This window comes from Acipenser ruthenus, chromosome 18, assembly GCF_902713425.1.
Source record: "Acipenser ruthenus chromosome 18, fAciRut3.2 maternal haplotype, whole genome shotgun sequence".
Taxonomy (NCBI): domain Eukaryota; kingdom Metazoa; phylum Chordata; class Actinopteri; order Acipenseriformes; family Acipenseridae; genus Acipenser; species Acipenser ruthenus.
In genome coordinates, this window is record NC_081206.1 from 20,079,508 (window position 1) to 20,105,141 (window position 25,634).

The window sequence follows — 25,634 nt, forward strand, 5'->3', positions numbered from 1 at the left end:
TTGTAAAGCCAGGATTAATATTCCATAGCATAAATGTATACCTTTGTATCCCCTGGTACAGTATGAGTTTAATAAAGGGAGGTTTACTATAGTTTTAAGAGCAAGGCTACAGTCCAAGTAGTAATGAACATATCAACTACTAATACATCTGGCAAATGTGCTGAATTTAACAGCTACTTCATATAATAACTTAGATGAGGCATTCTAGTGAATGATGACTGCAATCTGTTCTATAGTCAACAGGATAACAACAGTCCAAATATTGCACTGATTGATCATCTTTGAGAAAAATTCCCCAGTGTCGTGGGTCTTCAATGCTGCAGTTCCATCACCTTTCTATACTTTATCAGCTTCTGAAAAATGTCCCTGCCTAGTCTAATATATTTTCTTCAGTTTGAAAAGTCTCTAAAGGCACAACAGAGCCTGCCCCATGTTGATTTGCACCTATGCAACCTTTGCTAAATAGATAGAGTCCCTTTCCAATTAGAACTGTGTTTAACTCATACTGGAGCATAAGTGTTTAATCCAGTCTTTACGTAAGTCCTATTTTTTGATGGGAGAAAAGCACCTGTTCATTTTTCAAAACTTGAACCAAAACAATTAGGTAATGTAATTTAAGGCCTGTTAAGCACCGACAATGTGTTTCTCAGTTTTGTAATATTACTGTTCTCCATTAAAAAATACATAAAATATTAGTTAAATACTGTACTGGTTTTCTGAATCTGTGAAATCCCGTGTGGAACTAACTAGAAGCATATTGCTACGAACAAACTGAGCTCAAAAACACATTTTAAGGATGTGTTTTGAGAAGAGGAAACTCTTCCAAAAATACATTGGTTAGAATATGTGTGTGTATATATATATATATATATATATATATATATATATATATATATATATATATACAAACACACACACATACACCCTATTAGTTCTACCTTAATCCCTGCTGACAAACTAAGATTTATGCTAATCAAAAAAAAAAAAATACTGTAACTCCGTAGCATTTCATCCATTTAAATCTGATGAAATAAAATGACCCGATGAAAGGCAGCAACACATGATTCATAACTGGTTCATTGTGGATATATCCAGTAAATTATAGTGAGTTCTACATCTAAGCAGAATTGACATTTCTTAAAATCTATGATGGCATGTGGAACATGAAGTAGCTGTCTCATGCAGTTAGTTTGAAATTGAATTGATTAAATGCTATACAGCTAAATGTATTGCAGCAATACTAAAAAAATATATCTTACAGTGATAAATAGTTTCAATTAAATTGTAAAATACATACATAACTTATCCATAAATACATGGCTCAATGCAGCTGGATGCGAATTAGTCTGGTTTATCACATAAAAATGGAAGCTCACAACAAGCCACTTCCTTTTTTTCTCTTGAAAATAGCAAACAAAGCAATACCACACACTAACCTGTGTGTCAGGAGCTCAACATTTCTAAACATTATGACGATCTTGATGGTTTTAAATGTTGAGGCCCAGTGATAATTTACCACATAATCTATACACAAGAAAGGATAAAGGTCTTTTGCATATGATTGACTGTCACAAATTAAATATTTACTAAAATGGAACCACCACAGGGCAGTATGCAGACATTAATATGTCTATTGCCACATTATACTTTCGCTCGTGTATTAAATCATCTGTAGGTCCACAATTTTGGTCATTTTAATGTAAACATTGTCGTCGTCCATAAATGTGGCAATAAATTAATTTCTGCAAATATACACTATGGTAGTTCCATTAAAGGTGAAACAACATCCAGAATAAATATACATGTTTTTGGTTGCAACTTGTAGGTAAAATTATCATTTTATAGATTTTTTGGTAACACTTTATATTAAGGTTCTGCTTATTAATATTGTATAAATGTTTTATACATATATAATAGATGTTTAATAACTGTGTTATAGAGTGTTAATAAAGCATTTAGATGGTTTATAACCATGCAATAACCACAGACAGAATTATGTTTTTATAAAGGGGACATTTTTTAGACACATATTCTACTTTGAGATGTTTAACCATGCAATAGCCATAGACGGAATTACGTTTTTATAAAGGGGGCAGTTTTTAGCCACCTATTGTACTTTGGGATGTTTAAACATAATTCCGTCTATGGCTATTGAATGGTTATAAACCATCTATAATTTCTTTTGTATAGCTATTTAAATGTAAAAGTTATTTAATTGTTTCATTTTTTCAGTTTTGTTTTGGTTTTACAAATAAAATACTTCACTAGAGATTCAACAAACTGTTCTAGAATGTTGCTGCCTTCACAAAGTGTCTAGCAGTCCCACTGTTCAATACCACTCATTTTATCAAAATAATTACTGTACAAGGACAAAAGCATTTATTTAATAGCTTTCTGTAGTCGTTTTATATAACATTCAGTTCCATTTGAAAACAAAGACATCAATCTGACTACACTGAAAAATGTAGAGTTCTTAATAATAATATAAGGAACTGTATGCAGTAAAGGTGTAATTTCATTGAGGTTTCTGAAGTCATGATAATGGAATAATATATGCCGACTGCAAAAAAAATTCATGGATACCCAAATGGCTAAGAAAAAAAGGCTTTTGTACTTGTATTATTTTGCTCCCCTATGTATGTCTCCCTGTCTTCCTTAAATACATTTTTTTTCTTTTTTTTTTTTTGAAGGTTTAAATGTCCCCAGTACTCTGGTAACTCCAGTATCCTCTGACAAACACCTCGATCATTAGTTATTGTTGTATAAACAGAATACTTCATGAATATTGTCAGAGTGCTTTGGTTCTTTCACTCATGACAATAGCCATAAACAACCCACTCGACCCCTTTAGGTTATTCAGCTTTCCTCATCTGTGGAATAACTACAGTACCGTGTGAACATGCACGGGGTATCCTCTATTTATTTAATTAATATTTGTGAAATTACTTTTTACGTGTTGTAAGATTCGTCTTCTTCTTCAGGTAACTTCAATCAAAAGAGTTTTATTCAGGAACAAAGCAAATCCAAAGACAGTACAGGACGTAATCACAGGATAATACTGTAAGCAAAGTTACAGGTCTCAGCAAATGGAATCTTGAGCAACAAAGCTGCTGGTAAACCTACAGGTCTCAACAGTGGTTTTCGAAAGCACAGCGCGCCATCCTTAGCAGAAGTTTGTGGATTAGAGCCAGTTTTAGCTGGGTTGATTGTGGTTTGTACCAATGACCCTCAGACATGAGGGCACCTTGAGCAGTGTGCAGTCGAAGAGCCACAAGGACAGGACAATGCTAAGCAGTAGATTTGAATAACCTTACATTAAACACAGGAAAAGCACAAAATGTTGCAATGATGCAATGAGACAGTAGACCACAGGTCAGCTTAGAAAATTGAAATACACTATAATGTGTGTGTCTTCACTTCACATTATCTGCAATGGAAATGAAGAGTGTGTGTCTTCACTACACATTATCTGCAATGGAAATGAAGAGATTATCCGAATCGTGAGGCAAGGCTTCCACTGCATAATTGGAGCATTAAAAAGTAAATTACCTGCAGCTGTAAGCGACAAAAAAATGCATACGTACTCAAGCATTATGAGGTCAGGGCAGTTTTGGAGGGAATGCAGTCAACGTAAAAGCAAATTTAAAATTCAAAACTGTTCAACTGCCGAATCTGAGAGCTCCTGCTGAGAAAAGAAAATGACCTAATCTCTTTATCTTGCTGTCACTTAAAGATGTATCTAATGAATTGAAATAAACAGAAAGAGATCAGCTAAGGAAATGATTATCATCAAACTCAATTCGCCCCTGCTTCTAAATAGAGGAATGCTTCATAGCTCAATAGTTGTATTTCTTTTATTGAAAGGCTTTTCTGAGACAAACGGGACATTCAACCTCATAAAATTGAAAAGGATAAGTTTGTTCTCTTTACAAGTGATTGACAGAAATGACATATTTACTATGGAAATAGTTTTTATCGTTAATGGAACTACCATAGGATGGATTTACAGTCTAGTGTCCCATTCTTTTTTGTTTAAATGTATATCTCATGTAGAATTTAATGTAGGCCAATATTATTCAATTCTAAATACATTTTCCTACTTTGCATCCATTTTTCCAATGTGAGTGCCATCTTTAAACAATATAATATTTGAATATCTAGCTCATTGGTTACTGAGACGGAGAGGCAAAGTGTGTTGTTGCTGTGGCGCATGGGTGTTTTTAGAAAAAACGGCAGAAATTCAGAATAATGATGATGGTATAATGATGGCAGATTCCAGCACAGATAAATCTATTTTATATCTTATTTTATGTGTTAAATTGTTTCCAGTAAGTAAGGGATATTGACTTGTCAGTAAATAATTTTACATTTTACATGTTTTATATCCATTTTACATTTATATATATATATATATATATATATATATATATATATATATATATATATATATATATATATATATATTATAGATTTAATTGACTCACAGAGTCTTTACAAAGCAGGTACATGGCAGAACAAGGTGCCAGAACTGCAGCTGGCAATGGTGACAGCTATTATGCTCTCAGCAAAGATGCTGTTCTTTAATGCAATTATAAAACTGCTTAGCTACATATTAATGACCTCACATATTGTTTCAGCCAATCAGTTTCTGAGTAGAGCAGCCTGTATCCTACGCTATTAAATGGTGACAGAAATTTGAAGCAGCCTAAGCGATCTAGACTTAAATATAAAAACACATTTAAAAAATGTCTACAAATATAAGAACATGTATTCAGTTATGGTATAATGTTATCCTTCACAGTAAACATTACTTGTAGGTAATCGACTTTGCCTTCTGTTAAGTGTCTAACACATACCTTGTACATGTAAATGGTTTTGCAAATCTATTTTTTAAATAGTATTTAGTCATGAAAAGATTAGGCATGTTTCTTAAAAAGCAGATTTTTAAACAGGATCTCTATATGTAGAGGTCGATACTTCCAATGAATCTTTGGATTGTACTAGGTTCATGCCCTGACAATTCTGTGCTTGTTAGCCAGCAACATGTTTAGGTACGTGAAAAATGATTTTTTAAATGTTTTAAATGGCACAAGGATCAGTGGTTGGCACAAGATTCTGGCACCAGAAAGTTGTTTGTATGGATTACCATGCCAGTATGCAATAGCCGTTAACTATATACTATACTGTCTACAGTGTGCCAATCATTACTCCATCATGAATTGATCAGGAGTATAGATAATTAAGGCATAGCAGATGTATTTTTTTTTCTTATAAAATGCTGATAAAGTTGCCATAATAGTATGCTGGCACCAGCGCCCCTCTATAGATCATTATTGTTATGTTGCGTTGAGCAGCCAAGCACCGATCATTCATTATCAGTGTCTCTTACAGATCAGAGTATCATCCATTACTGCATGTGAATGTAGTGAGATGGAAACCCAGAAGGCACTCAGTTGAATGCGGTTCTGTGTTAATGGGCTGTGTGTACGCAAGGAAGAACTGGCCATGACCCAGATGTCTCAGTGGCATACTGAAGAGCAAACAGGAAATGCTTTCTCCAACTCCCAATTGTCAACTTATTGATTAGCGTGTCTAATAAGGTCTCCAGATTAGCTGCAGGTGGTGCTTCATGTACTCTGTTGTCTGAAACATAAGCAATTTCCAGAGGAAAACAGTACTGATGTGTAAGCCCTTTCCCCAGTGGCTATGGTGGCTGTTTTATCCAGGCTATGTACTTTTTACTCTATATTTTATTAAAGAGGTGCAACCTATGGAGAACCAATCATCCTGACAAACATGTCTTCTTTTCGTTGAACATTAGAACATAAGAAACGTTTGGGAACAAGAAGAGACTGGGTCTTTGTTGTGAACTTTTACTCAGCTTCCACGTGTGCCCTTGCATGCTAATCTCTGTGTCTAAAGTAGTGACTTAACTATACAATATTCATATAGGATTTTTCAAACTACAATTCAATTCCTTATTTCCTGTCTTTTTATAAGAGATTAATTACTTTAATCAGTCCTCATTACTCCTGCCATTAAGTCCCAGAAACATCCTAGTTGCCCTTCTTTGTACCTTCTTTTTTGTAGTGCGGTACCAAAACTCAATATCAAGTATTTTTAAGTGGGATTTAACTAGAGTATAATATAGTTTTAGCATAACTTCCCTAGACTTGTATTCCACACCTGGCAACGTAAGCTAACATTCTAGTAGCCTTGTTAATTGCATTTCCACATTTAAAGATGTGTCTACTACAACCCCAAAGTGCTTTTTAAAGTTGTTGTTCCCTATTTCCCATTCATTTTGCACTTTCATATGTGCACGCCCCAATAAACAATACTTTACATCAATTAGTGTACAGGGCACTGCAGGTATTGCCAGGATACAAAGGGTTAATGGTTCTTGTTTATTTGTTTCTCTGTAATCAGAATTTAAAATATAATAGCATTTAAATAAATAATAAAAAAAGAGTGTCACCAGTACTGTTCATAACTATGGACTACAGGCTTAAACTAGTTATTTAAATAATTTCTGTATAGAAACGTTTTTTCTGTCTAGACTGTTTTTTTTTTTTTACTCAGCAATTAAATAAAAAACATACTACCTAATTATGCTTTTTTATTTTATTCAGTGTGCTACAGTATGAACCCCTTTGATACTTCGAATTATGTATTTTTAGCAGTATCTCTGACTGTTGTCTAAGCAGAAATCTGGCCAATTGTTAAACGAGTGGTTTCTAAGTTAAATAACATGAAACATGTTACGAATATTACAATATTACATTGTATGGAACAAAATAAACAGGCTTGCTCTCTTTAACATGCTTTATGAATATGATTCTATGCTCTGTATAGTTAAACCACAAACTAACATGATCAGCCATTGCCAGAAGTTTGCATGAATTCAAGTTCAGTAATTTAACAGTATGTTTTCCAATTTGGCTGGTGTGACTCAAGATTATATTTCAGCATATGCTCTGCAAGTAAGTCTTTCATGGGTCTGGAACTCTCGATAAGGCCAAAAGTAATATGGGTGTAAAGCTACCAAAATATGAATGCACTGGCTATATTCCATCAGATGATGCTCTTGCAGTAATGTTTAATTTAATCAAACTGGTCCGCTATTGAATATCACTGAAGTGGCCTGACTTTATTCTGGGAATGTGGATTTTCTTCCGAGATCAAATCCATACCTTCACTTTAGTTTGGAGAGTTTCAACCAGAAAGGTTGCACCCCTAGGGATATACAGTTTCAGGGTTGAGGTCACTCCACTAATACGGAAGCCAGTAACTGGTTTATCTATGAGGATTATCCGATTATGAAGTATTGTTTTACCATAAAGCATATCAGGTCCCATACTTATCTGTCTCTTTAGATTAGTGGTTTGGGGCAAAGCCAATACTAAACAAACGCCTGCATACTGATGTCCTAAACCTTTTTTTTTTTTTAACACAAATGCCTCAAATGAGTTACTGAAGCCCTAAGTCAAATGACAAGGTTTAAATCAGGGGGGTAGGATGTTAATCCCATAGCCCGACTGGCAGATAGTTTTTACAACATTATATTTCAGAGCTATTACTCAAGCATTATGCTTGTTTATGGATCCAGTCTTCTGGAATCAAGTGATGCATAAAACGATTGTTCCTCTTTTTTCATGAACCATATTAATCAGGTATTTTAATTTAAACAGGTGCAAAGAATGGCTTACAATAAGGGACTTTTTTTCCATGCCCAAATTGAACCTGTTATGCCGTGGACTGACGATCATAATTGGATTGCTTAATCATCTTCACTGCAAGTTACATATTTCACAGTAGAACAAACATTTTGCAAACATTACTAAATGGCAACATGTAGGCCTCATGGTTAAATGTGCATCATTGGCTTTGTGATGCTGCAACCAGTCACTCACTGGGTTGACATTCAGGTTAATGGGGGACAGTGCCTGATGCAGCACTTGGAAACATAATGTTCTTTTTAACAACATTGTGGACCAACACAAGCCATCTTTTGAGTTAAGCATGTCTGTCGAAGTGCTGTCCATTACATTTTAACTGGTATTCAACAAACTCTCCATACCCCTTTTCAGCAACATGGCTACTGTAAATGTAAAAGATAGACATGTTTTAGGTGTGCTAATACAACTACAAGTATGCATTCAGTTCATTTTTCAGTATGTAAATGATATTACTGGTTGAGTTAATTATTAGTGTTAAATACTGTGCGTGAAAAAAATATTTTGAATCGGTACAAAACAACAACATATATAGACTGAGTTTTGAGCAACCCTCTGTTAAAAAATGTATTTACTGTATCCTTTACTACCCAGTTAAAGACCTATATTTTGGGGGGCATTTTCAATTATTTCTGAAAAAAAGTGTAGTGGTGCATAGTATGGAGCTGTAATCATTTTTGACAAAATAAAATTGTTATTTTAAATGAAAAGCCAGTATTGTTCTGGGAGTAGCAACCTGCAGAGTAGGTCAGGCAATACAATAGTTCTGTGAGGAGCGCAATAGCTTGTCGCCACGGTGATTCTCAGTGATGGACCTTGCCTCATGTTTGCATTGACAGAGGAGTGTTACCAATAACATTGACTAGCACAAATGTAATGATGTATTGAGGGATACGTGGGAGTAGAGGGATTGATAGCCAGATAATGGCATTTGCCTCTTGCAGGTATGCCTTTTTTAAAATGAAAAAGCCAGTGGTTTGAAAGCCTATTCCAACACATTTGAAATATCTATGACTATATATTTTAAAAATAAGATGTTTTGCTGTTGCTTCTCAAACTAGTCAATATTTAAGTTTTTTTAAGTAAACATAGTACATTAAAAAGTGTTTAGATGCAGACTTAATTTTGTATACTAAGGACTTTTGTGTCTACCACTATATATACAGACGTGCTCAAATTTGTTGGTACCCTTACAGCTCATTGAAATAATGCTTCATTCCTCCGGAAAAGTGATGAAATTAAAAGCTATTTTATCATGTATACTTGCATGCCTTTGGTATGTCATAGAATAAAGCAAAGAAGCTGTGAAAAGAGATAAATTATTGCTTATTCTACAAAGATATTCTAAAATGGCCTGGACACATTTGTTGGTACCCCTTAGAAAAGATAATAAATAATTGGATTATAGTGATATTTCAAACTAATTAGTTTCTTTAATTAGTATCACCATGTCTCCAATCTTGTAATCAGTCATTCAGCCTATTTAAATGGAGAAAAGTAGTCACTGTGCTGTTTGGTATCATTGTGTGCACCACACTGAACATGGACCAGAGAAAGCAAAGGACAGAGTTGTCTGAGGAGATCAGAAAGAAAATAATAGACAAGCATGGTAATGGTAAAGGCTACAAGACCATCTCCAAGCAGCTTGATGTTCCTGTGACAACAGTTGCAAATATTATTAAAAAGTTTAAGGTCCATGGAACTGTCGGAAAATCGACCCCAGATTGAACAGAAGGATAGTGCGAATGGTAGAAAAAGAACCAAGGATAACTGCCAAAGAGATACAAGCTGATTCCAAGGTGAAGGTACGTCAGTTTCTGATCGCACCATCCCTCACTTTTTGAGCGAAAGTGGGCTCCATGGAAGAAGACCCAGGAGGACTCCACTTTTGACAGAAAAACATAAAAAAGCCAGACTGGAATTTGCTAAAATGCATATTGACAAGCCACAATCCTTCTGGGAGAATGTCCTTTGGACAGATGAGTCAAAACTGGAGCTTTTTGGCAAGTCACATCAGCTCTATGTTCACAGACGAAAAAATGAAGCTTTCAAAGAAAAGAACACCATACCTACAGTGAAACATGGAGGAGGCTCGGTTATGTTTTGGGGCTGCTTTGCTGCGCCTGGCACAGGGTGCCTTGAATCTGTGCAGGGCACAATGAAATCTCAAGACTATCAAGGCATTCTGGAGCGAAACGTACTGCCCAGTGTCAGAAAAGCTCTGTCTCAGTCGCAGGTCATGGGTCCTCCAACAGGATAATGACCCAAAACACACAGCTAAAAGCACCTAAGAATGGATAAGAACAAAACATTGGACTATTCTGAAGTGGCCTTCTATGAGTCCTGATCTGAATCCTATCGAACATCTATGGAAAGAGCTGAAACTTGCAGTCTGGAGAAGGCACCCATCAAACCTGAGACAGCTGGAGCAGTTTGCTCAGGAAGAGTGGGCCAAACTACCTGTTAACAGGTGCAGAAGTCTCATTGAGAGCTACAGAAAACGTTTGATTGCAGTGATTGCCTCTAAAGGTTGTGCAACAAAATATTAGGTTAGCGGTCCCATCATTTTTGTCCATGCCATTTTCATTTGTTTTATTATTTACAATATTATGTTGAATAAAAAATCAAAAGCAAAGTCTGATTTCTATTAAATATGGAATAAACAATGGTGGATGCCAATTACTTTTGTCAGTTTCAAGTTATTTCAGAGAAAATTGTGCATTCTTCGTTTTTTGCGGAGGGGTACCAACAAATTTGAGCACGTCTGTATATATATATATATAGTGACCAAGTAGTACCCGTCTGAGTAAAACTTGTAAACAAATCGGCTCAAGAGACAAGACACTTGTTTTGATATATATATATATATATATATATATATATATATATATATATATATAGATATATATATATATATATATATATATATATATATATATATATAAAAAAAATCCTTGTGATGGGGTGCCAGCTCGCTCCAATAATTTGTGTTTTGTTATTGTTGTTATTTTTACTGTTTTCATTATGTTTTTGTGATTCTTTTGTTTTGGATTGGCAGGGAGGGGGTTAAATTCCTCCCTGTAAAATGCATGTGAGAATGTGGCTGGAGCCTTCAGTGTATAATTGTTAATTATTAGTTAATTAGGCTCCAGCTACAGACTATAAAAGACAGCTGAAACCCTTTGTTAGAGAGAGGAGTTTTTGATTGAGTTTTGTTTGTTGGTGTGCTGTTTAGTTTTTTGAAGAAAGAAACTGTAGTGAAGGCTAATGCCCAGCCTACATTTCTGTATTTTGTTTGAACCTATTTGTTGGCACTTGTGCCTGTTTATTTGATTATTTTTGTTTAATAAAGATCATTATTTTGCCCCTTCCACTGTCTCTGAGCCTCAAACCTCTGTCATCCTGCCACAATCCTGCATGTGCATTAATGAAACTTTACATTTATTTCTTCAAACATCCACATTTTGTCAGCTAATTCTCAAGTCTGGTTTGAGTTTGATAAGACTCTTCCCCGTGTTGAAATTATAGATAAGCTCAGCTTTTGATTGGAACGTGCCACACTGCAACTTGCATTATTTGGCATTTTATGCACAGACTGTAAAATATTCTTCATATCAATATAAAATAAATAATTGCGAATGAGGCATGTTTCAAAACAGAAAAGCACAAGATACTGATACCTTTCAAATGTAATAACAGTAAGGATTGTTACAGGTGCTGTAGCTAACATAATAATAATAACACTGTTTTTCAGTTACAGTATAAAGTCCTTTCTATGCTAACACTTTCCATTTTTCCTATATTTAACTGAGAGGTTTTTACAAATTGTGTTTTTGTTACAGTGACAATGTTTAACAGGAATAAGGTAACATGTTCCTAAATGTGGAAAAAAATATTTTTAAACCTGTATGGGGAACTATATTCTTAAATCAACCCTTTTAAAAGCTGAGTTTAATATCTGTTTGCCACTGCTTTCTGCACCTGTGTGAGGCTATAAATAAGTGTCTGTGCCTTTGGCTGCCATCTGAATGTCAGCCTAGTAATACTCTGTAAGGGCACAGTAATAATCATCTATGTTTTATTGGTAATTAAACTCACCTGTCCAAGTAACATGGGGTGGGGGCGGATAAAGCAGGCAATACATCATGTTCTGTCAACTGTAGCAGGGTCCATGGCCATAGTGTAAACATGTCACATGTTTTATTTATGTCAAAAAAATAAAGGAAGGCTATGACCTGGCCTACCTATTATTCAGTAAGGAATGCTGTAACAAATAATGGTATTTATAAAAAATGAAGTCTGTTTAATTAATACTAAATATTTTAATGTCTGTTTTCCTCAGATATTTGATTATGGTGAACTTTGTCTTTATTGTATTTATTCTCTGTTTCATTTTGTTGCCTTCATAGAGGAATGAGAAAGAAAATAAATCAGACGGGCGAAATGGGGGTTTAAATAGTGGGGGATCATAATATTGTGAACCTGAAATGTGTAAACCTGTCCCTATCATGGACCACTTAAAAGTGTATTTTTTATTGTGATTTCTGATGATAATAAAAAATTAACAAAACAACAAGATTAATTCCTATAGCATATTCATCTTAGATTTATTTGAACCAGTACAGTAACATCTATCTGTATGAATTGAGGTATAAATCATTCCATAGTTATAACAGATGGTAAATGAGCCAATAAGGGTTTATACTGTTTTATCAATATTTATCAATATTTAATATCTCAAGGAGAGAAGAATAAGAACACCACTATGTCAGATTGATCCATTTTGCTACACAAATGTATATAGCTAGAAGCATGAGCTCTAAATAATCTGGTAAATAATCCCTTATTCTAAGTAATGTATTTTTTCTCTGGAGGTGACTAATGGTGGTGAAACTGCCCCTGAAGCATTGCTGAGTTCACAAGTCAAAAAAAAAAACACCAAGAACCACAGGAAACGTGACATGCTCTTGCATTTACACAGCGGGGTGTAGTCACAGAGATGCCAAAGTTAGATGATCTCAAAGAGTGAGACTTTTACTGGAAGCTGTAAATGCTGAAGGTGCATGGTAAACTGACAAAACCAGGAGGCAATAGTTTTAAACTGAGCTGTTTTATTATCATTAAACCAAAATAGAGACACTTGCTATGTTTACAGTGACTTTTGGCACCCAGAATGGAATGTTCTTTTTTAGATTTGTGATGTCATTATACCGTCATCAGTTCTAGATTGTGTAAAAGCGCGTTCTAAGTGTAGAACACCTGGAGGGGGTGGCATTGCCAGATGGTCGGCTGTAATCCAGTTGCATATCTGTTGTCCAACTTCAAAACAAACGCAAAGGCCAGTGAAACTGAAGTCTAGCAGTGTCAAAAGATAACCAGGTCACTTATTTACAGATAAGAACAGTATACTGTATTTTACTAAGCTGTACCTTCGGCAGTAAAGACTTTATTTACAGTCCAGTTGCTGACAGTATTTTTACTGGTTGTGTCCACACCAGAGTTAAGTAATGCCTTATTTTTACAGCTTTATTGATATAGTAATACTGTACAGGGAGATTGTCGCTCAATCTTCTTTATGTCCCCACATCTCTTAGTTTATCATGTTATTACTGAATCCCAGTAAGTTGCTCCCTTGGTTGTTGTTGCTGTGACCTTCTCTCCTTCATTGATTGTTCCCGGACTACACACATGATGTTCTGCACCAAGGGCATCTATGAAAGAAAGAGTAGTAAAGTATATATTCTTCCTTTTTCTGAAAAAAATATAACTATAAGTATTTATCCTGTTTTCATTGATCAGTAAATTATTGTAAAGGATTAGTAGAAAACCTCTATATGCTAAGATCATGTATTAAGCGATTTACAATTAAAGCAATCTGTTCAAGTCTATGTAATCTTAAATTATCTTGGATTGAATTGAAGACTTTGATAGTCAAATCCACAATAGTGTAATAATCGAAAAGCAAGCTCTCACTTTTTCATTCTCCGTATAAATGATAAACAATCACTTGTAAAGTTGTTTGACTCTTCAATAAATCACAACTCTGGACTATAGCTACTATAGGCTTTCATGTGGTGTTTAAGCCTCAGTGAACGCAACAGTTGTCTGTCCTAATATATTAAAGACTGTTTGAAAACTCAAACCCCTTTTAGAAACATTACATACGGTATATTTGTGTATACAGTAACAATGCTTGTAAAAGAAAAGGGTGACTGTCACTCAGTTGGTTTTAAGATTTCATAGAGAGGTGAAAAATGACAAAATAAGTTCATGTGAGGTATTTTACAGCACTGAAGACATTCATAAAGTGAAAATGTGTTTTAAAGTACTTGTGCACAGTGCTAAAATCTGACAGCAGAATAAGTGAGCTAGGTACAAACTGCAGTTTTGAGTTCTGTGTATGTGTGTGTGTGTCCTATGATATTACTATGGAATAACATGTTTGGCTGTTTATCAGTGTTAAACTTAGATTAATTGATAATGTTGTTGTTTTTTTGTTTTTGTTTTTGTAGGTCTGTAGTACATGTTATATATGGTACTATACATAAGGCCACCTACAGTGATCAAGCACATATCACCCTGTCAGCCAACTAAAAGGATTGTCTTCCATGATTCCATAATTTGGTATGATGGTGATCCTTTATTACTATCTGTTACAGCCACTGTAAGTGTATGCTAAAACTGGAATTAAATTAACAGGAGTGAGACTTAAGCGTGTAACCACTCATCAACTGTACACACTGCATAACGTGAACTGCTATACAGTAGTTATCCAGTCATTGAATTTCACCGTAATACAGTCAGCTAGGAAAGGGTTTCATTCCTTTGGGTCTTAATGTTACATTGTGGTGATATAGCATGGAGGTCGCCAATGAGGGGCAAGGTCTATAAATCATCCAGCATCTGTTTCCAGCTGCTTCATATTGTCAGCATGGAAGTCTTTCATCCAGTGGCATTCTCAATTCAGAAGGGCCAGTGAAGACATGACCTGGATTATTTATAATCCTGGGGAGGCTTTGGGGTCTGTTGCCTATCCACTTTGCAGCACTGCTGCCACATAGCATAGTCTGTTTTGCTGTTTACAAGTTAGACAAGTAAAGCAGAAAATTTGAGGTGTAATGTAATGATCCAGTGCACTACAAAGCCAGAATGATTTTTTTTGTGCAAATGTATCATATTTCAATATTTTTTAAATACACCAGCGTTAACACGTGGCATGGAAATAGTTCATTTTTGATGGGCAACACCTGTAATGGAAATATGAAAACAATGGGGCTATTCACAAATCTTTATAGTTTTTCTGGTTGATTTTTTGGAGGCTGCATGAGTTTGTCTAATCCATGGGAAGGCCCCCTCTCTAAATGAATCTCTGTGGTTTGCTTTATGTTATTGGGTTGCTTTGGATCTCACTGTTGTTGGTTGGACTATGATGTCAGTCAAAGGGGGAGGGGGTTAGGAAAGGTATAATATCGAGCCAGGTTTTGCCCAGGTGGAATTCAACTTATGTATTTAGCACTATTGGGATCTATCTATTTTCAGAACAGTCTGAATATTTTTTTATCTACTGAAGATCAACATGATTAACACTGGACAGTACCATTGCCTCTGATGGTATCCACAGCAATTTAAACACAATATATTTTGATACTGGTATTATGTTAGAACAATTAGAAACGCTTGTACACATTTTAGACCTAACTCAGTCACGGATACCACTTATAAGCTTTGACAAACAAGATCTATACCAAAGCCTGTCTGTACGATTCTTAGAAATGCCACTGCCTTCATTACCTCTATTAAGTATGTTCCCTGTTCTCTTGGGGAGCACATCAGTGCAGGTGTCTGCAGATGACTGATATTTATAGCCTTCAGTATCTAGGGGATAGTGAAGTCCTCAAATTGTCCTTCAGATAGGTGACAGAATACATACTGTACAGCATTAATTCCTATAATTAGTAATCTTCTATGCTGAGCTTTATAACTGTACCAATCAGCCACGGCTACCACCTCACAAATAACGAGTAAAGCAACAATAACCTCCTCCTTTGACACAAGTGAGCCCTTTCGAAGAAAAAAGGAGGCAGGGTAATTTGGTTATGAGAAATAATCTATTTGGTCACGAACAGAGCTGCATGATTTTCATTATGCAAAGCACCATCACTTAGAGGATTATTTCTTACAATCCATCAACGCCTGTCTTATTTTCCTATAGAGAACCCACTTGTGTCAATGGGGCGGGTTGTTACAGCGTTACTAATAATTTAGAGGGAAATCCAGGGCATTGCCATACATTTTATACAATAGTTAAGGAAAAATGATTTACCATCATTTTTTTTTTATTATACATTTTTCAGCTATAACAAAATGTAAAAATACTACATAGGCAGTGCATCATACAACACATCAATACATACTATAAATCAAGTATGAGAATTCAACGAATCACTGTTAAGGATTTGTGAACATTTCACATTATCCTGTGTACAGATGCCAACCACAATTTGAGCAGACTGAAGCTTCATGAGATGGCATCTGTTATACAATAAGAGACACAGCATATTAACATACTGTATACATTACATGCATAACTAAGTATTACATATATACACTAAAATGCAATTTAAATTTATAACGAAGGCTTTAAATCAGCTAACACTCTGGGAATGAGATACAGGTTGTAAAAGCTTTGGCCATGTCCAGATTGAACAGTCAGGTTTACTGTGAAGATCCTTAAAGTATTCTGCAGAAGCAGGTAAACATTCTTTTAAGTGGATCAATTATTGAAATTATGTGGTTTCTGTCAGAACATTGCCCTAGGAAGTATAGAGGGATCAAAGTGAAGTAGCTTGGAGTGCTTTCCCCAGACCCCTGCAATGGGTCAATATGCTCTCAGCCGTATTCCACAGAGGCGAGATACTTGAGACAGGGTCCATGGCAAATAAGCCTCTGTTTCCAGGGGTTTCGCTACCGCTAACCTTTAACCCTTGCAGGAGTGTGTCAACATCAGGCCTGTTTGTGTGAATACAACAGTTGTTTAGTGCTTGGCTGTTGATAGCTTTTCTATTACATTCTGGTTAAGAGAAGAAAAAAAAAGAATACAGTATGAGCTGCTTGCAGTACAGAGCAAATTTCATAGCATTATACAACACCTGAAAGTTCACTGTTACCCATTTCACTGTCCAGTCAGGGCATTTCTAGGTACTCAAAGGTAATCATGTATTTTCTTTTAATTTGAACACCTCGGTTTTTTAGTGCTTGGCTCTTGTTAGCATCTACAAAATTGTTCTGCGTTTCTTACACTTACAATCTACCTTTACATGGCTAAGCAAACAGAAGTCAAGAATGACCTCAGGAAATTGGCGATTGAATTATGTTTAGCAATGATGGAATTCAAATGATTATGGGACAGGGAGATGTAAGCTATTGTTATTCAAAGTGGTATGTGCAACTTGAGGTACTGTGTAGCGACGCGGATAATAATCTGCAATCTGAAATAATATTAGAACCCTAGATATGCCCTCACTGACATCATAATTCAGTGAATCAATGAATCCATTGAAATATTGATTTACAAAAAATGCAACACGAACTAATCAGGTGATGCAACAATTTCCAGTATTTTAACTCTCAGAAGGAACAACTCTGAAACTGCATTTGTATTTTTGTTAGATGTGGCAGTCCAGGTGCCAAATCTAAGGATGCCATGTAACCAATCTCTGTAAACCACTGGCAACAACATTATGTGAACCATAATCATATGTTACACAAGTCCGAAATATCTTCCCATGGAAATTAATAAGTGTCCCAAGTCTTCTTGTGTCAGGCTTGCAAGTGAAACAAAAAAAAAGAAAATAAGTTCCTAAAACTTATATATTCAACTAAAACTATGCTTTTGTGTTCTGTCAATGTCAAAGCTGTGAAGATACAATATAGTATTATTATGGTAATACAGTATAGTTTTAGTGCAGTAAACTATTTGCCATGCTGAAGGAGGATAAAACAGTTTTGATAATTAATTGAATCCTTGTTAAATGAATCTGAAAGATCAACATTTTTGTGCCCATGTCTGCCTAGTGCTTTAATTGAAAAAACAATACATTTTTGACACTTACACAGAGATAAAGCCTGCGTCACATTTATGACTGATGACTTCCACAATGCCAGAGTGCAAAATATGCTGGAATAGAAGACTCTATTAAATTATACCAGCACAGATGTGAGGCAGGCAGCTTGCTTGCTGAAGCATGTGTGTGGAAACACCCCTTAAGTAATGTCTTTTAAGCTAGTTGTAAAGAATGTTCAATGTGTTAAACTTTTCAGAGTGTGAGACCCAGCTAAGCAAAATTATAAGTGATAATGTTATAATGGTGAAGTGACTGACTTAAATGGAAACATTAAATGGAAACATTGGTAGTTAGTCTAAGGTGCAAGTGTACTAGGCAGCGGGGTAGCAGAGCTCAGTGGAGAGCACTGAGAAAAGATGAACGAGCATCAGATACACTTTTTCTAGAAAAAAAACAGTGTCGCCCTCTTGGCTCAGAGATTTACAGGGCAGCAGAAGCAACACTGTATTTAATGAAACACTTGATGGCCTTCACGAAACAACAAACGAGAAACTAATGAAGAGGCCAGGCCTTTAAAGAATTTGCGTCCAAATGTGTGTCAGACGGGAGTGAAATATTCCCACATGGCTGTGGAGGCTCAACCAAGACTGATACATATGTGTTTATCAAGGGAGAAGAGGGAAAGCTTCTATATGGGGCAAAAGAATGCCGTTTGAGACTGAATTAAGATTCATGAAATATTCCTAGGGGTCGCTGCTGTGGCCTAGTGGCATGATACCAAAATGGTGATGAAAACAGAGGAACATCAGCAGAATGTGAATTACCGGCTTTCACTCGAGCTGTGTGCCCCAAGGCTATGTCTAAGCCTTTCTGTTTTGGGTAAAAAGCAACACATTTCACATTAGCTGTTCACAGAGCCCAAGGGATGATGAGCACAGAGGGGGAAAAAGCAGTAATTGGAAAGCTAACACAGAATAGCCTGCTGAAAAGTGCATTACGGCTGTTTGTCATAAATTGGAAATTGGCTTACTCTGGTGGTATTGTTTATTAATACGGCGTTTGTTAGGAATGAACTTCAAATGTGGGATGATGGGTTGAAGCTGATGGGATTTTTTTTTTTTAAATCAGTTTTAATGCTTTTGCGTTAAGATACATCTATTAAAGAAATGGAAAAGAAAGTTATATATTCTTTCAATAATAAGAATGACCCGGAAAGGATGTTTTGCCAACATTATATTTATTATATTGGTACCATTGTTCTTTCTATTGATAACATTTTGTTTTTCCCAGAGTGCACTGAAAACTTTCTAAATGTCCTACTTCTTTAGACAGAAAATATACAATCTGCCTGATTTATGAGGATACACTGAAGATGTTGATAACCTGAGGACAGTTTTTTTTTTTTTCATTTTCAAATATGTACAAGAAGGTCCTACTTCAATTACCATTTTCAGCTAGGAACTTGTATTTTGGGTTGTTCATGTAATAACTAAATTAATGTTCGTTGGTGTTCAGGGGATGCTTTCACTGTAAAGGCATACCAGCTTTAGAGTGCAGCCATCTTGAGAAGGTCACATGTCACAAGCTGCACTCCATTTCAAATAACTATTTCATTTTCTTATGAACACTTTTTAAAAAATATTTCAGTTGATATAGATAGGCCAAATTAGTTACTGGTATTGCTTAGTACAGAGTGAGTCATATCATAGACAGCTGTTCAATGGGCTCACTGATGCTGTTGTATAGAGGGCAATACCTTGGTGACCCTTCAATGTGGCTAAAGCTCTGATTGCAAGCTTAGATATCAAAAGAATCAGTGGATGTGTGACCAGACTTAATCAGTTTTCTATGTTCAACTCATAGATCTTGGAAATGTGTCCCCTTTAAAAGTGACAAGCATAAGTCAACGTACCAGGATACAAGGTTCATTCGATAATTGTTTTATTGTACAAAGGTTACAGCAAAAGAAAGATTTATTTTCTGTAATTGATTTGATGCAACCATTTGTTGATGTTTTTTTAAGTGCAATTATGTGTTGGAAAGATGTGCTGCTGAAAACAGAAAATAATCAAAAGCTGAAATGTTTTGCCATCAGACATTCTGAAAAGTAAACTGAGGAACATTGTTAATTGAGTGAAAAAAATGTCAGGGTTTACTCTTATATACTGTTCATTCCAGTTAAGTATAAGGTTTTAATTATCTTTATAACCCTTTGCCCACAGGTTGTTTTGGATTTCAAACTGACCACTCGGACCTACCCAATGAGTGTACAGGAACCACACAAACAAGTAAAATAATGATTTCTTTATTACAGTAAACTTAGACAATCAAATGCAACTTATTTTATCAGACAATTTCCAAACTCCCTCCTTTCAACCCTTGCACATCATCGCCATACAAACCTATTTATATTAAAAAAAAAAAAACCCCAAAACCCACACCTAACACCAAGTAAAACCAATAAAACATTCCATAAAATATTTGAATAGGCTACTGTTGACTTCAGGGGCTATTATCACAACACAGTCCCAAATATAAGCAGCAGTTTGGTGAAACGATGGTTCCAGTATGTAGGTCCTGTACTTAAGCCAAGTCGCCAAACACTCCCGGTAGAAACACCAACAAGGAAAGATAAAGTTCAAGGCGACCGATCCAAGAACATCCTAATCCTTTGGTTTGTTCCCAGTGTAAGGCTTGCATTTAGCTCCCTTCAGGCTAGGTCCCCCTTCTCCAGCACCACGACGCAGAATCCTGAAAACGGAAGAACAAACAGCACTGGATCTCCAAACTCCCTCTGTCCCTGGTCATTCACCACGTACACCCCGATCTTGGCACTCCCTACTCTGGTTTGATCTTCAAATTCACCCACTGGTACTTAACCTAGGTAGGGTAGGACCTTACGTCTCAGGTGTGTACAGGGTCCTAGCCGTCCCTCCATTGGCTGGTGCCTGTTTGCTCTTCCGGGGCTTGAGTCATGGAGTGGGGTACCTTGAAAGGAAGCAATACAACACCTTGTCATAAACCACCATTAATACTGGCAATCTAAATATTTCTGCCAGGTGTATTTACTTATGAAGTATTTCTCAAATGGCGTACTACTATTAACAGTCTTCTTAATACAAAAAGAGCTACTTCAACAGTAGAATTCAAAGGTAAATACTTCGCTTTGCTATCAGTTTCTGACCGGTCCTTCCTTCCATCTGGCTGCCGTGTCTATCTTTCTGTATTCACTTTAACGTGAATACATCCAAACGATCGTTGTTGTTCACCATCCAAGTCAGTCAGTCAGTCAGTCATTCAGTCATTCAGTCAGTCAGTCAGTCAGTCAGTCAGTCAGTCAGTCAAAATGGCCAACTCCCTGTGTCCTCCATTCAGTTCCCCCTGGAACCACACACTCCTCCCCCCCCCCCCCCCCGTTCTTTTGGTTCCCTTTTATAATGGACTTAATTGGTGCAAATGGAAAACCTGGCTGCATTTGGAATTGGGGAATGGTACTGATTTATCCTTCTATTCACCTACAAAAATACAAAATAAGCAACAAAAATCCCTCCATTTGGGTAGTGAACAAAAATACAGTGTGAAACATAACAAGTGCAAATGAAACCAAATGAATATAATAAATACAAAAGCAAAACATAATGTGCACAAGCCCAACTAATTAGTCACTCGTGACATAAAGTTATACGGAAGTGATTCGATCAATCAGTTTATTTTTAAATATACAGTGCATTAGGCTGTATCGACTGAAATTTTCAAAACATAAAAATCAGTTGCTATGCAATACAGATGGTTGCCACGGAAGAAAACTTCAAAATAAACAATATCAGCCTTCAGTTTTCATGTTTTCTCTGCGTAAGATGTGGAGCAATATTATCAAGAAGCAACATGATACAATGATGCACACTGGTGAAGAGACTTTACTCGATGTTAATATTGATGGCTAAATGTTCAGTACTGTCTCTGGGTGTGTTTGTCAGCCTTAGGATTGATGCTGGCGTGGGGCCATTGACTATTCTATTCTTCCTGAAACATTTTGCTTTTTGGTCTTGTATCCCACCTAAATCAAAATGAACAGAATCTCTTTTATTAAGAGACTTAGCTGAGGTGTATTTGTCATTTCCAGACGTTCTGGGAACTTGCACTTCAGAGCACTATTATTTTGGCATCAGCTCAGCCTCTTCTAATAATTGAGCCCCCAGATTTACTTCATAGAGAACAGAAAACTTCTTTCTGTGATTCAAACTGCTGAAAAGTCATCCTTCTGTGAACTGTGCCTAATCAAAACCTTTGAACATTATATGGTCTGCCCCATTAGGGTTGCCAGATTTCCAAAAACAAATTACTTACTGTAATTTCTAGCCTGATGTATGCAGCCGAGAACAATGGTTGAGCTTGACAGAACTGTCACTATAGGAGATTTATAGGGTGCAGCTGAGCAAACTTCATTTTACACGTTATATCCTAAAGTGCTCATGAACCTGACCTCTGACTCTAAGATATTAATAATGTTTAACTTTTGTTTTAAAGCAAATATATCGAAATGAAGTGGTAAAGTTGACTTTCAAGAATATAGTTTATTATGTCTCAAAGACAGGATTATAATAAATGGAATGAAAAAAAGTTAATTTGTGTTTCACATGGCAATGAATGATAATTGAAAAACCAAATGCTCATTTTTTTTGAGCTGGTTGTTTGAAATTAGAATCTTACTCTTCTCTGTTTAAACAAATTGCACTGCTCACAAATAGACACTGCTGTGAACCTGGTTTTAAACAACAACAACAACAACAACAACATAATAATAATAATAATAATAATAATAATAATAATAATAATAATAATAATAATGTCAGAACGAATATTTATGTTTTTTCATGTTCAAATATTCTTTCAAAAAGTAAACAAACATTCTTTAATTTAGAATTAGAGAAAAAAACTCTTTAATTTAACCCTGTATCCCATCAAATCATCTATTAAGGACAGAAACGCTGTTCTGTACAGTACAATGTGTGTTATTTATTTCAGATGCAATTTTTGTATTGGTTTCCTTTGCATAATAATTGTTATCCATAATAATTGTTGACTAAATCACATTACATGAATGAATACAAACATGGACATTTTTGCCAATGAATACATTTCAAGCAGCATTTGTTAGAATATTGTAATATTTTTTTTTGTTTACCAGCATTTAATAATAATAACCGATAAACAAGACATATTATAATTTATGCAACTTTTTCACTTTCATTTATTATTCAGAAATACATGTCAGGTTGTGTACATGCTGGTCTTAAACTAAACCCCCAAAAATATTATTTAAATATTGATATGCAGCACAGTTCTACACCCAGCTCAACGGAAGAGAGAAGTACCTTTTGTAATGTATGGTTTATTGTAATATGTAGTTCTGTTATCACTGTTTTAAAGACATGGTTGGCAGCTAACAAAAACCATATAAGTAATAAAAACATGATTATGAGGCGAATTAGTTTGCAAACCTGTCACTGCATAACTAATAATTTCCTCACACTGTTTGCTTTGCACGATAATTGCTCATCAGTGTAGCAATATTTCATAACCAATTTGCAGCACAGTTGGTTCATTCATCAGTTTTCACCAATAAATCTTTCTTAATATCCATGATTATTGAAGCAGAAATATGGGATTGAAATGTGAACTGTAGTGTTGCTTGTGGAAGTTGTATCAGATTACTTATATCAGCTGCAGTGCTCACATTTTTCCCTCTTGATTACTTCTGAACATAACAAAAATTCCCTTTCAATCAAATTCATTTTATAAACACATTTATTTCTTGATCAGCTCTTTTTTGAATGCAGATGATACTTGTATTTATTGCAGCACATTGTTTTAGCATTTTAGTACTATGTTATATGAACTGTGATATTCCGGGAATGCATTGCAAAGTGTACATATGAATTACAGATCCTTGTTGTACTGTAGGGCCTGTACTAAACAGGAACTTATTTAGTTATAACATTGCCAAATAACATTATGTAGACCACGATTAACATTGGATGCTACTTTAGACTGCATGCTAGGTGATAAAATACATATATTTTGTGCCACACATTGTTGGAACAGATATGGGCTAAGGAATACCATTACTGGGCTTTGGGTTTGGCAAAAGGAACATAAGGCTGAATGTCATTGTCATTGAGCTTTTTTTCTGATTCATTACTCGTGATAGCACTTTTTGTTAGGGCTCAATTAAGACAGTGCCTATTGAACCCTGTGTGATGCCTCAGTTGTCAGACATTTCTCAATCTGCACTTATTATATTAGTAATGTTTTGTTTGGGTTTCTAATTTGGTTTATGACTTTAGACAGTTATTACTTTTCTTTTCATTTAAACCTTTTTAAATATGTTTTTTTTTTCCTCAGCTAGACTTAATGTTATATCTAGCAGAAAATGTTACTTGACCATTTGTATTAAATTGGCTGATGCTGAATTGGTTCAAAAGCACATACTGGTTTCACTACATCACCAAGCGTGTCTGGAATACAACATTAGGTGAACATCTCTGTGAACAGACTGGCTTGGTGGGTGACATCAGACCAGGGAGGAGACAGACACAGACGGCACTGAATGAATGCGCTGTAAAATAAAAATAAAATTACAATACTAATTTTAAAATAAATAAAAGTTTTGAACAAAACAGAAACACCGAACAAACAAAATGGCACATTGGGCAAAATAAATAGACAGACAAACAAACAGAGAACGAACCAAAACAAGTATCATGCAGGAATTGTTCAATTTTAAATTCTTTCTCCCAACTCTCTCTCCCGTTCTCTCCACACTGAACACCAACCCAGTGTGCGTGAAAACGGACTCTTTTATGAGGCTGTGCTGGGACTCGCTTGCCAATCAATTATTCACTTGAATCCCAGCACAGTCTGCACGTGAACTAATTGTGCGCTCCCCTTGCCCCCATACAAATACCCACTTTAATCGTCATGTGAAGTGATTGTGCAGTCCCTGTGCCTAAATACAAATATGCATTTTAAATCACCTGTGCTACATAACCCACACTTCGTGCACCACTACACACATACATATAAACATCCCACATACAACATAAAACACAATATAAGCACAGGGGCGGGACACCCCACAACAATCTCATTTCATGTTTGCTGCTAATGTGTTTATGTATACTAATAAATGCTTATAAGACAGATAGACAGACAGCTGACTTTTGGAATTAGTGAATTGTAAACCCACAACCATGTTTTTTTTTTGTTTTGTTTTTTTTCAAGTATGTTCACAATAGGACTAAAAGAGCAGCACTATTAATCCTGGATGTATAATTATGCTTAATTCTTTGAAGATTGTTACAATCTGAACACTTTAATTAACCATGACTTCTACCTGTACTGGAAAGCCAGTACCGCTGCTTTTCAAACTGATGCTGCTCCATGGTTACCATGGGATGTAAAAGCCTTAAGACAACCTGCACTTGTCTAAAATAGCTTTCAACTGATTGAGACAGCTGAGATCGCCAGGAAGTTGTTTGCACTACACAGCAGAAGAATCTGAACTTACTTTTGTCAAGGGGCTCCAGAATGACAGGAGTGGGGGGTTCAAATAAAAGCCAGGGGGGAGCCTAGCAAGACTCAAACCCCCAAAGGCGCCCTAGATGGCTTTCATGATAAAACTTATAAATATTTCAAAGTCAGATTCACACAGAAACAGTGGCAATCATTGTGCAGGCACATCTTCTTCTTTTTAAAGACATTTCAATGTGTCCTTTTCAATAATGATTTACCATTCAGAAGATATTCTTGAAGGGATTGTAATACTGGCGCT